A 10498-nucleotide genomic window follows, 5' to 3' on the forward strand; every position below is an offset into this window, starting at 1 on the left:
AGCATTGCTTTGTGTCTGTAATAAATGTATGTGATGTAGAAATCTCTGTAATGTTATAACAAGAAATATTGTTAATAAAATGTGCCTCTTTGTTATATTTTGTCATTTGTTATTGTCATTTTAGACCCACTAAGCTTCACTAAAGTATAATTTAAAGCTGAAAAACTGAATTCAGTAATGACATATTATCTACAAGTTAAGATAATTGTTAATAAATGCTTTAATGCAAAGTCTGCTCAAAAGGTAACTTATGCTAATAGATATGTTTAATACATATAATATGCACACTTAATAAAAATGGCCATGTATTTAAAAAATACAAATGATTCATTTTCATAGCATATTTTACTAATATTTCCATCATCATCATCTTTATTTTTGTGAAGTGAAATGTTCATTTTTTATGTAAGAAAAGAGTTATGTCATTATAACTCACATAAAACAGGAATTATTCCTGTATTTGATTCAATAGAAATAGCCTTTAGCCAGTTTCCCTTTCCAAGATAAATAAATGATGCAACCTTGATTTAAATACGTCGTCAATTAAATATTTGATACAATATGGTCAACGCTTTATAAGTTTAATATCTTAGACAGAAAACGCTGCAGGTTCCCTCCAGACCAGCTGGTGGCGGTAATGCGTCTCTGGTGTGTGTTAAGCAACACAGGGAACAGCTTGTCGAGACCATGTGGTTCCTTGCCATAATTTATTCACAGTTTTAACGCATTTTTACGTTCATCTCCTAATAGCGCATACTTTTTTGAAGACCGACGGATTAAGATACATCCGGCACCAAATTTATTAAAGTGTAATATAGCACAGAATTGTTTTAAAAAGAAAAACGATGGCTGCGCCTGCTCTGGAAGGCGAGGACAGTGACGATGGTATGGATGAATTCATGGAGAAGTTTAAAACACAGAAATACAAAAATGCGTTTAATGAAAGCAGCTGGGAGGAGGTGAGAACTTTCGCGTTAGTAAAAGTACACTGGATACAGCATGACACTGTTATTACTGCGGTTCAAGCAGTGTGCTAGAAAATTTTATTAGACTGTCACAGCTGGTTATTGTATATAAATACTATTTTTAAATCTTGCAGGAGTTTGATAAGGTGCCCATGTTCATGAAGACAGCCCCAGAAAACATAGATCAGAGAAACACCTGATCTTGCCTGCATTCAGTCTATTATCCATGATGATGACAGAACACCAGAGGGTGTGCAGAAACTCTTTAGTTCTTACTTTCTCTATGTTTTGATTGTTTCTTCGTGTAATCAGTATACATCCTTTTACACATTTTTTCCTCAGAGAAAGCCAGAAGTCTAAAGGATGAAGGCAATGAGTACTTTAAGGAGAAAAATTATAAGAAAGCCATAGTGTCTTACACAGAAGGATTGAACTGCATGGATATTGAACTCAATGCGGTTTTGCACACCAACCGTCACAGCTGCACACATTTCCATTTAGGTACAATGAGTATTCCTCCAAACACGTAACATCATTTTTGTGTTAAAGTTAGATTTTGCCATGCAAAAGTTTTTTTCTCTTTAAGTGTGTATGTAATTTTGTTTTTTGCTCCAGGGAAATATGCGTTCAGCGTTGAATGATGCCACAGCTGCAAAAAAACTGAAGCCAGACCACCATAAAGCTATAATCAGAGGTGAGTTGTGCTCTTTAGTTTGCTTTACAAAAGCAATTGTATTGTGTATGGAAAATAATTATTTACAAAGTAAATATGTATAATTTGTCTCTATGTATTTAGGTGCACAGTGCTCAGTGGAGCTGCGTGATTATGCAGGAGCCTTGCAGTGGTGTGTGCCAGAAGGTCTCCGACTGATTCCCACTGACAGGAAACTACAGGAGCTGAGAGCCACAGCTGATAAACAGAAGGTAGAAAGTCCAAACAAGAAGAAAAAAAAATTCATTTGCTGACTGTGTGAGTCCCTCTCAGGGCATCCAAGATGTAGGCGTGTATTTCTTCAGCGAATGGGTTGCCATCTGAATGAGTCTAAACACGCTGATTAAAAAAGACCAAACTGTAACTTCTGGCTAAACTATCTGTTTCAGAATCCGTAATAATACTTCCTCAGTGTAATAATCAACTTTATTAATATATTATGACCATAGGACTGATATTTTAACAGAAGAAATGGTTTGGAATTAAAAACATCTCACGTGTAGGTTACTTTTTAGTTTTTGTGATGTATTTATTTATTTTGTCATTCTTTTTTTCATTTTATCACCTGTTTGAAGTTTCATTCTCATGGCACCTTTACTGTAGAAGATCCATTTGTGAAGTAAGTGATATAGTTCTAAATTTGTCCATTGTCTTACTTGCATTTTATCCCTATATTCCCTCTCTACCCAATTGTGCACATTTTGTTTATAATGTTCTAGTCTCATTTGCTTTGCTTTGGCTGCTCCTGTGTTTACTGTGAGGAAGCCGACAGAGATGCCAGGAAGGCAAAAGTCAAAGCGAAAAGGACAGAATGAGAAGGAAGCATTGTTAGCTGCCATTAAGGTACTATAGTATTAGTATAGTTATGAAATATTTTTTTAAACTAAGTTCTAAAAGAGCAAAATCTTTAAAAAGAGTTTATTTATTTAGGGCGTGGCATTAAACTACTGAGACCTGAGACTTCTCAGCACAGGGGTTCGGACAGTGAGGATGATGATGGTGCATCTAGAGCCCTAGCGGATCTGGAGCTTGATGGAATTGGCTCCCAGGAGGCCACTGGAGCTCGTGTTTATATGGATGAGCAGAGGGTCCTTCACTGGCCAGTACTTTTCCTCTACCGCGAAAGCACAGCCAGACGGACTTCATATCTGCCTTCTGCGAGAACTCCAGGTTTGTTACAAAATCAAAACGTGTATCCTTTAGGGAGAGGAAAAGGAGGCCTACATATTAAATTGGAATTTGATTTATTCTGTAAATTGAAAAGCTACAAATACAGATATGATTAAAACTTATTTTGGGTTGTTCAGCTTCATGGACCATTTGGCAGTTATGTTTGGTGAAGAAACTTCCCCTGGGATTCAGAAAGAAAATACCAGCCACAAAATCTACAGGTTAGTGATTAGAATTATTAATAAAGTAAGAAAATTAGTAATTAGAAACTAAACATTTTTTTAACCTCAATATTTTTCAGCTGTTTTGAGGATCACAAAAAGGAAGCCTTTATCAAAGTCGATCTCGAAAAGTCACTTCTTAACGTTCTTCAGCACCAGCAAAGGTATTTCAGAGAATTTCCTCTAAGTACTTTTATCACTGCTTCAATGGGTCTCTGATGGCTTTTCCTCTCCTTTTTTTTCCCAGGTGCTCGGTGAAGGCAGGGACACCTAGTTTCATTGTGCTGGTATCAGGCTCTCCGTTTTTCTAAAGCAGTTTTTATCAGAAAAAAAGGTCCAGAGATTGAAATGATGGTCTGTTTGGACCTTAAAGACTTGAAACGCCTTGGCTATAAATCCCACCCTCCTATACTATTAAGGGCATTTCTGCTCGCTACTCACCCTTTGAGAAAACTCTAGGAGATTAAGGCAGAACTTTTTGAAGTGGATTTCCTTTGCAACAACATTATTGATTCACTTTAAAGCATGTACTATCCAACCCTCACCCATTTTGGTGGGAGGAAAAAGTTCTTTCATGTGCAGTTTGAGGTATGAGTCATTACATGTGTAAGATACACATATAAAGCTGATTATTTTTAGATTAGTCAGTATTTAACTGTGCATTTTACTGTTGCTCATATTGTTCCAAATAGTGTTTTTTTTTTTTCAATGGAACACTCAAGAAAATATTAACCATGGAACATTTTGACTTCCATTTGAGTTGACAGAAAAACAATAGACACTTCTTAAAATATAAGAAAGTCATACAGTTTTGAATGTCATGAGTATGAATAAATGATGACAGAAATTCATTTTTGGGTGGATTATTGCTTTGGAAAATAAAATAAATTGGACTCAGTTATTTTGGTACCTTTTAGACTTATTTAATGCAGACCTCTATCTATGATTTAAAACAATCACTGAACTGAAATGTTATACAGTTCCTATAAGCCATACTTTTGATTTTTATACAGACTTTTTTTATATTCTAAATGATATTAGTATAATTTAAAAGAAGGACCTTTTATATTCCTATTTTGCTTTAATGGCAGCAGAACTCAGCTGGCTTAAACCACACATTTGAAGTAAAACTTGATTATGATTTAAATCTTAATCAAATCATTCCTAAAAGGTTCACGCAATCAGTGTCACAAACTTGCTTATTAGTGATCCAGAAATAGCATAGTATTTCATATTTTAATCAAGAGCTTTTTAATGAGTTATTTTTAAAATCCCAGTTTTTTCAATGAGGTCTGAGACTTGTAGACCCCACACTGCACCATCTCCAGGTTTAAACACTTATTTCTTGTTTAACTGGCTCTTCATGCTTTGTGGCATGCGCTGGAGAAAGAAGTGCCATAAAGATAACATTCCAAACAACCTTTAGGACATTAACATTACAGTAATAGTTGTAGAAGACTTTAGGACACATCAGCACTACCAATGTAGTTTGAAATGAGTAGCTACATTATAGTCTACTTCCTCTCTTAACATGCACAACTCATGGACGTCGTCACATAAGTGCCCACTAGAACATGATCTGGAGTTCCTTCGCTCTTTCAAATAAGACACGGACCTTCCCAGTGAGAACTTTTTCCTTGGTGGCTGTCACGCTCTTTAGCAACTTTGAACCACTTCAACCTCCCCTTTCCTCACCAGATCTTTTGAGAGCTCGGTCACCTCATCCGTGTGTGCTCGGCAAAGCGCAGCCTTCAGCTCAGTCTGAACAATGTTTGCGCGTGTATCTACGCTCTTTACGCCTGCTTTAAACATTCCTCTAATTGGATTATAGCTTGACCCGTGCTCGTTCCCGCTCTGCGGTGAAGCTCGCTAGGATCGCCTGTAGCAGGCAGCGCAGGACTACCCGTGTCTTGGGCTGGGAGGTTCCAGTTCCAGCGGCTTTCCTAAAACAGTCGATGGCATTCTGTATCCTCTCCTTTCCAGCAGCAGGCAGCGACCCCGCAGGAGCTGTAGTTTAGAGATTGTAGAGCCTAGAGGACACTGCAGAGCTTTAGATAGACTGACCAGGGCCTGGTTTATCAGCCATCTCATCGACCAACAGGCTCTCCTGCAGGCGTCCACACCCATGTAATGTTAGTAAACCTGAGAGAAGGAGAGAGATGGATAGATTAGAGGCTCTTAAACTATTCAGATATAAACTATATCAGTAGTTAAGCTACCAGTCAAACAGTCGAATGATTATTTTCTCTTTTGATTTGTGGCTCAGGAAACAAGAAATTTATATGTTTTAAGTGCCCCTAATATGGTTTTTTGAAAATGAGCTTCCAGGTAGTGTGTAACACAGCTCTAAGTGAATGGCAGTGCACTGTGTATAAAGTTATTGTCTCTCATAAGAGAAAGAATTGACTCTGAATCATTGAAACTAGTCGTTTTTAAAACAAGCCCACAAGTTTCACTTTGATGTCTCAAGGAAACATTGCCTGCCCAAGTATTAGCCTTTTCACGTTTGTCTGAATGAAAATGTAAATTCATTCCCTTGCCACTAGGTGAGTTTTTTGTTAAAATCTCACAAATATTACTTTAAATGAAATCAACCAATCACCTGAGGGTTTGCAGAAATTAGTAGTTGAGCGAATCATTCAAATAAGATAAAAATTCTAATTTTATAGTTAATTAAAAATATTGAAAGAAAATTTAAATGTTTTCTTGCATGCATATCAACCTGTTGTTTGGAACTCCTAAAACCAAAATATGAATCTTTCATAATCCAGGGCACTGGGCAGTTTTAAGTAATAGGGGCACTTTAAGTATTATTGATGAAAAAAGTGATAGTGAAGTCAGCAGGCTTAGTAGCGTAAGGGCTTAATCCACATGTTTGTAGTTTATGTTCTCATAATTACCTGACCCAACTCCAGATGAGTTCTCAAACAAGGGTCGCACAGCCAGAACACGTTCCAGATCAGCGCGGGCCTCTTTCAGAATCTGGCGGTGAGGATGCCACCTTGGCCACACTTGGCTTTATCAAGATCCTTTGCATACATGGTGACACTAAGCTGGAGAAAAGTTGCAATAACATGTTCTGAAGGTGCATTAAAACTATAAAAACAAGGTAAAAATAGTGGGCAAGAAATTAATATATAGCAGACCCAAGATTATTTGGATGCAGTAGTATTCTGCTAGGAAAGACCACTGTGTACATGTACATGGTCCTTCAGAGGGATAGTTCAAAATGAAAAATTCTATAAAGTACAAAAAAAGCCCTATAAAGTAAATCTAAAGTTATATTCATTGATATCCCATTATGTATTTCTTTTTCTATCTTTCTCTTGCCATGTCCTTTACTGATTTCCATGTCCTTTACAGATTTATTCCACTAAAATCTGGGCCAATTAAAAGACATAATTGTTTTTTAGATGCAATAACACCACACATTCTGTCCATTTTGGAGCACATTTTATCACATGTGAAAAACAGAAATGCATAATACAAATTGGGTGGTAATCAAGTATTTAACTTACCTGTAGCGCGAGTGCAGTAAGCCTGCCAGTTGAGTTCTGCATCAGGCAGGACACTCAGGGACATGTTACCAGATACCTGTGGCCATCTCTAGTTTTGCCTGACAGGAAGAACACGTTTGCTAGTCTGTTGAGTATGAATGCATCATCCGTAGCAAGCTTAATGGCCTGTGGAAAGTATTACACAGTAACAGTGTTGTTAGCTTTAACATATCAGCATGTTAATTTATCAGCTTGTGTTTAATATCAATATCTTTCTAGCGCCTGTGTCAAGAAACAACCGTCACACCCATGCATATTTATGGCTACAGGGGAAGTGTGTGTAAATAATCTCAAGAATGGAATCTGATCTATTAGTTTGGCCGCAATAAGGTGTTCTAAATGTAAACTGGGATGACATACAGTACCCGAACCCGTGGCTGCGTCAGAGGTCAGATCCGGAGAAACCACAGTCATGCACTGACATTGCTTGCGGTGGAGGAACTCCTCTGTCCGCTCCAGCATGAGACCAGTGTAACACCAGGCCAAGAAGCTGGGAAGTAATGAGATTTACAAATACATTGTCTTAATAATTCAATTGCCATCCGAAATCTGTTAAGAGAGTACTGATAAGAAGTCATTAAGAAACCAAGCTTGACGTGTGTCAACATAAAACCGGAAGGCTGGTCTGTGGAACTTTTCACTTTTCCAGTGTGGCCTTCAGCGAGCAGGGCCCCTCAGGGTGAGTAAAGTAAATGTAACTATATTATAATCAGACAAAAGCACTGTGAGTGCCAGTGGTATTTTCGATGTGAAGTAGACTTTCTAAGAATAATAGAACTACGAAAAACTATAGCCTTGGATTAATACATTTTTATTCTAATTTGTAGTATGAATGTTTTTTTATTCAGCATGGCGTTTGCGGGACTTTGCATTATACAAAATTGCAAATATCCTATCATGAATATAAACATCATTTATTACATTGTAACATCATATTCAATATATGCCACACATATGCTCTCTTTATCTCTCTTTATCTCACGGCCAGAGGCACTCAAAGGACCATAATTGATCCTTGATTTATGGTGTTATCTATAAACATAAGCCAACAATGTATATTGTTTAATTAAAAATCTATCATATCTACTTTATGAAAATTACCTTTGAGATGTGTGCTGTCAGATTTTAGAGTCTCTGTGAGGAGCTTAAGGCCCCCTTGTTGAAATAGTTCAGTCTTGTGAGGTCAATGTCTGTTTGAATCCTTACAATTCCATCTAACCTATTAAAACAAAGGTTAGGATCAATTACTGTTGTTTTGGTTTATGATAAGTAATGGCTCCTTCAAATGCTTATATAGGTAGTCAGACGTTTGATGATGTTTAAAAATGATGTGTGTGTGAGAAATATGTAAATACCTTATGTAAATTGTTGCCATTTTGAAATACCAGCATCTTTTTCCTCGATTGATATCTGTAAAGAAATAAAGCAACATGCAATAATTTACTGTTTTATTACACTTGATTTTTTTCTCTGTCATTTGTACTTTGTTTTGTTTGGGGTTAAAGGAAAGGTAAGGTAAAGTAAAATTTTTATAAAATATGGTTATGTCTAATAATTCATAACTAAAAAACACATATGGTAGGGGTATGGTGGTATGGAGTAGGTTTAAGGGTGGGTTAAGATGCCAAGGATGGGTCAACAGTGTAATTATAAATGAAATTATAGAAATTCACTACAGATGTAATTAATGTAGTTTTATTATATATATAAGTACAATTAAATAATTTAAATGTAAATTACATAGTAGTTAAGGCCACCTAATATAAAGTGGCACCCCAAGCCCTAGTTTAATTATAGAATATTACATGGCATATCTCCTTTCATATGAGAATTTGTAAAAAGCGCTTACCAGTTCCTCTCTCCATAATCAAGTACCTGCGGTTGTACAACATCAGCGCAGATGTCAGTCTCTCCTGTAAATCTTCTTCCCTCTCCCAGCTCGACATACATTGAGGATGTCGTAAAGCCTGTTCAGCCAAGCACCATGCTACCCCTGAGCCTGCATTCTGTCTGGTTCTCCCCATCTCTGGGCCCATAAAGGGCAGCCACGCGCTCACGCCTCCCCCCTCCTCCAGCTCACGGCCAGGCGTTCATAGAGCGTAACCCAGGTTGGCCCAGGCGTTGGGGATTTTCTGGATCCTCTTGGCGGGTCTGCTGCGGAAGGCCTCCTCTGCTGTCTCCAGTTCGTCTACATGAAAAGGCCAGCAGGCCCAACATGTGCGCTGGCGTGCTGGAGATCTCCACGTCTCCTTCGAGCTCAGCCTGAGGCTCTCGCGCTTCAGCTGGGTGTCCGGTGCGAAGGGTGACTGGTCCGTTGGGTTCACGTTCAGATTGAGCTCCAAATGAAAGTGGCCAGGGATGTGAAGGCCATCCCTCAATCAGAGTCTCGATGTCCTCCTCTGTGCTGTCCTCCATTGTCTCCCACACACTTACAAACAATGCCTGACTAAAGACAGAACAACTTATGTAATGGACAGAAATACAGGTTTAAAGAGGAGAGAAATAGAGACATGAGTAAGGAAAGATGTTGAACATATGCTTTCTTGCTTCCTGTAACCCAGGTTTCTCCACCTCAACATTAACTATGTTAATTTTAAAAGAAGAACAACATGGGCGTTTGCGTCAGGAGCACGTGTAAGAAATGAATCTTGCTTTCTGAATTTGGTGACACACCTTGGCGTCATGTAGGGTTTGCCATTAAAAATCAGCCCAACAGAACACCACTTTAAATGTCTGCCAGCTGTGATAGAAATCCAGAAGTAAAATGCATTGCGTGTGTTGATTAGGACTCTTAGGATTAGGATAAATATTCACTAGATGTGAGGAGGTGTTCTTATGAGCATTTTTCATTTTCTGTATTCTACAGGTAATTGAGTGCTGGAAGTAACCTGAACTGGTTTGGGTGCTCTTAAATATAAATAATTATTATCAGATAATAATTACCTTAGCATATTCCTGAAGGGTTATTTACCCCACAGTAATCATGGGAAACTTTTGTTTTTACTTTACTTTCCTCAGTATATATTCTGATGAGTTAAAGTTATATAAAAAATTCATATTCATTTCTTAAGATGGTTTAACGTTATTTTAAGTTGAAACCAAGCACATTCAGCCAGCACAGTTAGTGAGATTAAGTTTTTTAATGGCACATGCAGTGTCAATGATGACAGAAAGATTAGATTTTTTCTATTTGGGAATTTGTGATTAAAAAAAGCAACTCCCTACATATAAATTCTAAAATATTCAGATATGAATAGTCTGTATGAAATAATTACCACAATTCTGCATAAACGTTTCACAGAGTAACTTATATAATTTCCATTTTAGATATAATTTCCATTATGACCACTAGAATGAATCCTTTCTCTAAATATGGAGAACATAAAAAAAAAAAACAAACAAAAAAAAAAATACAACAGTGACATGTAATAAAATAGTAAATACTAGGTTTTAAATGCCATTAAAAAGTTTCAGTTTAATAAAAAGTTTCTGAAATTCTCAGTGTAACTCATCCCAAAAAATATCAAATGGAGGAGTAAGCAAAAGATCTTTTATCATATATATATACCATATATATATATATATATATATATATATATATATATATATATATATATATCTCTCTTTTTTTTTTTTTTTTTATTTTTTTTTTTTTTTTTTTTTCTCTCATAATGCCATCTGGCTAGTAATAGATCCCATTGTGACAAGAGATGTCTTTAAATTACAGATCTATATATTATGCTCCCATTTTGAAATGTAAATGAATGAACAGTGACACTTTTATGATTACCTCCAGTCTGGAAATATGGGTCTGTTGAGGATTCTCCTCACAGTCCTATTCTATTTTGTTTCTGATGACTATAACAGAGGATC

General features: G+C 36.8%; 2 pseudogenes; one reads left to right on the forward strand and one right to left on the reverse strand.

Moving 5' to 3' along the window:
• Positions 1-845: 845 nt before the first annotated feature.
• On the forward strand, positions 846-3424 carry LOC122347377 (annotated as a pseudogene).
• Positions 3425-4544: 1120 nt separating this feature from the next.
• LOC122346861 lies at positions 4545-9040 on the reverse strand (annotated as a pseudogene).
• Between the last annotated feature and the right edge of the window lie 1458 nt (positions 9041-10498).

Source organism: Puntigrus tetrazona, chromosome 6 (assembly GCF_018831695.1).
Source record: "Puntigrus tetrazona isolate hp1 chromosome 6, ASM1883169v1, whole genome shotgun sequence".
Classification (NCBI taxonomy): Eukaryota; Metazoa; Chordata; class Actinopteri; order Cypriniformes; family Cyprinidae; genus Puntigrus; species Puntigrus tetrazona.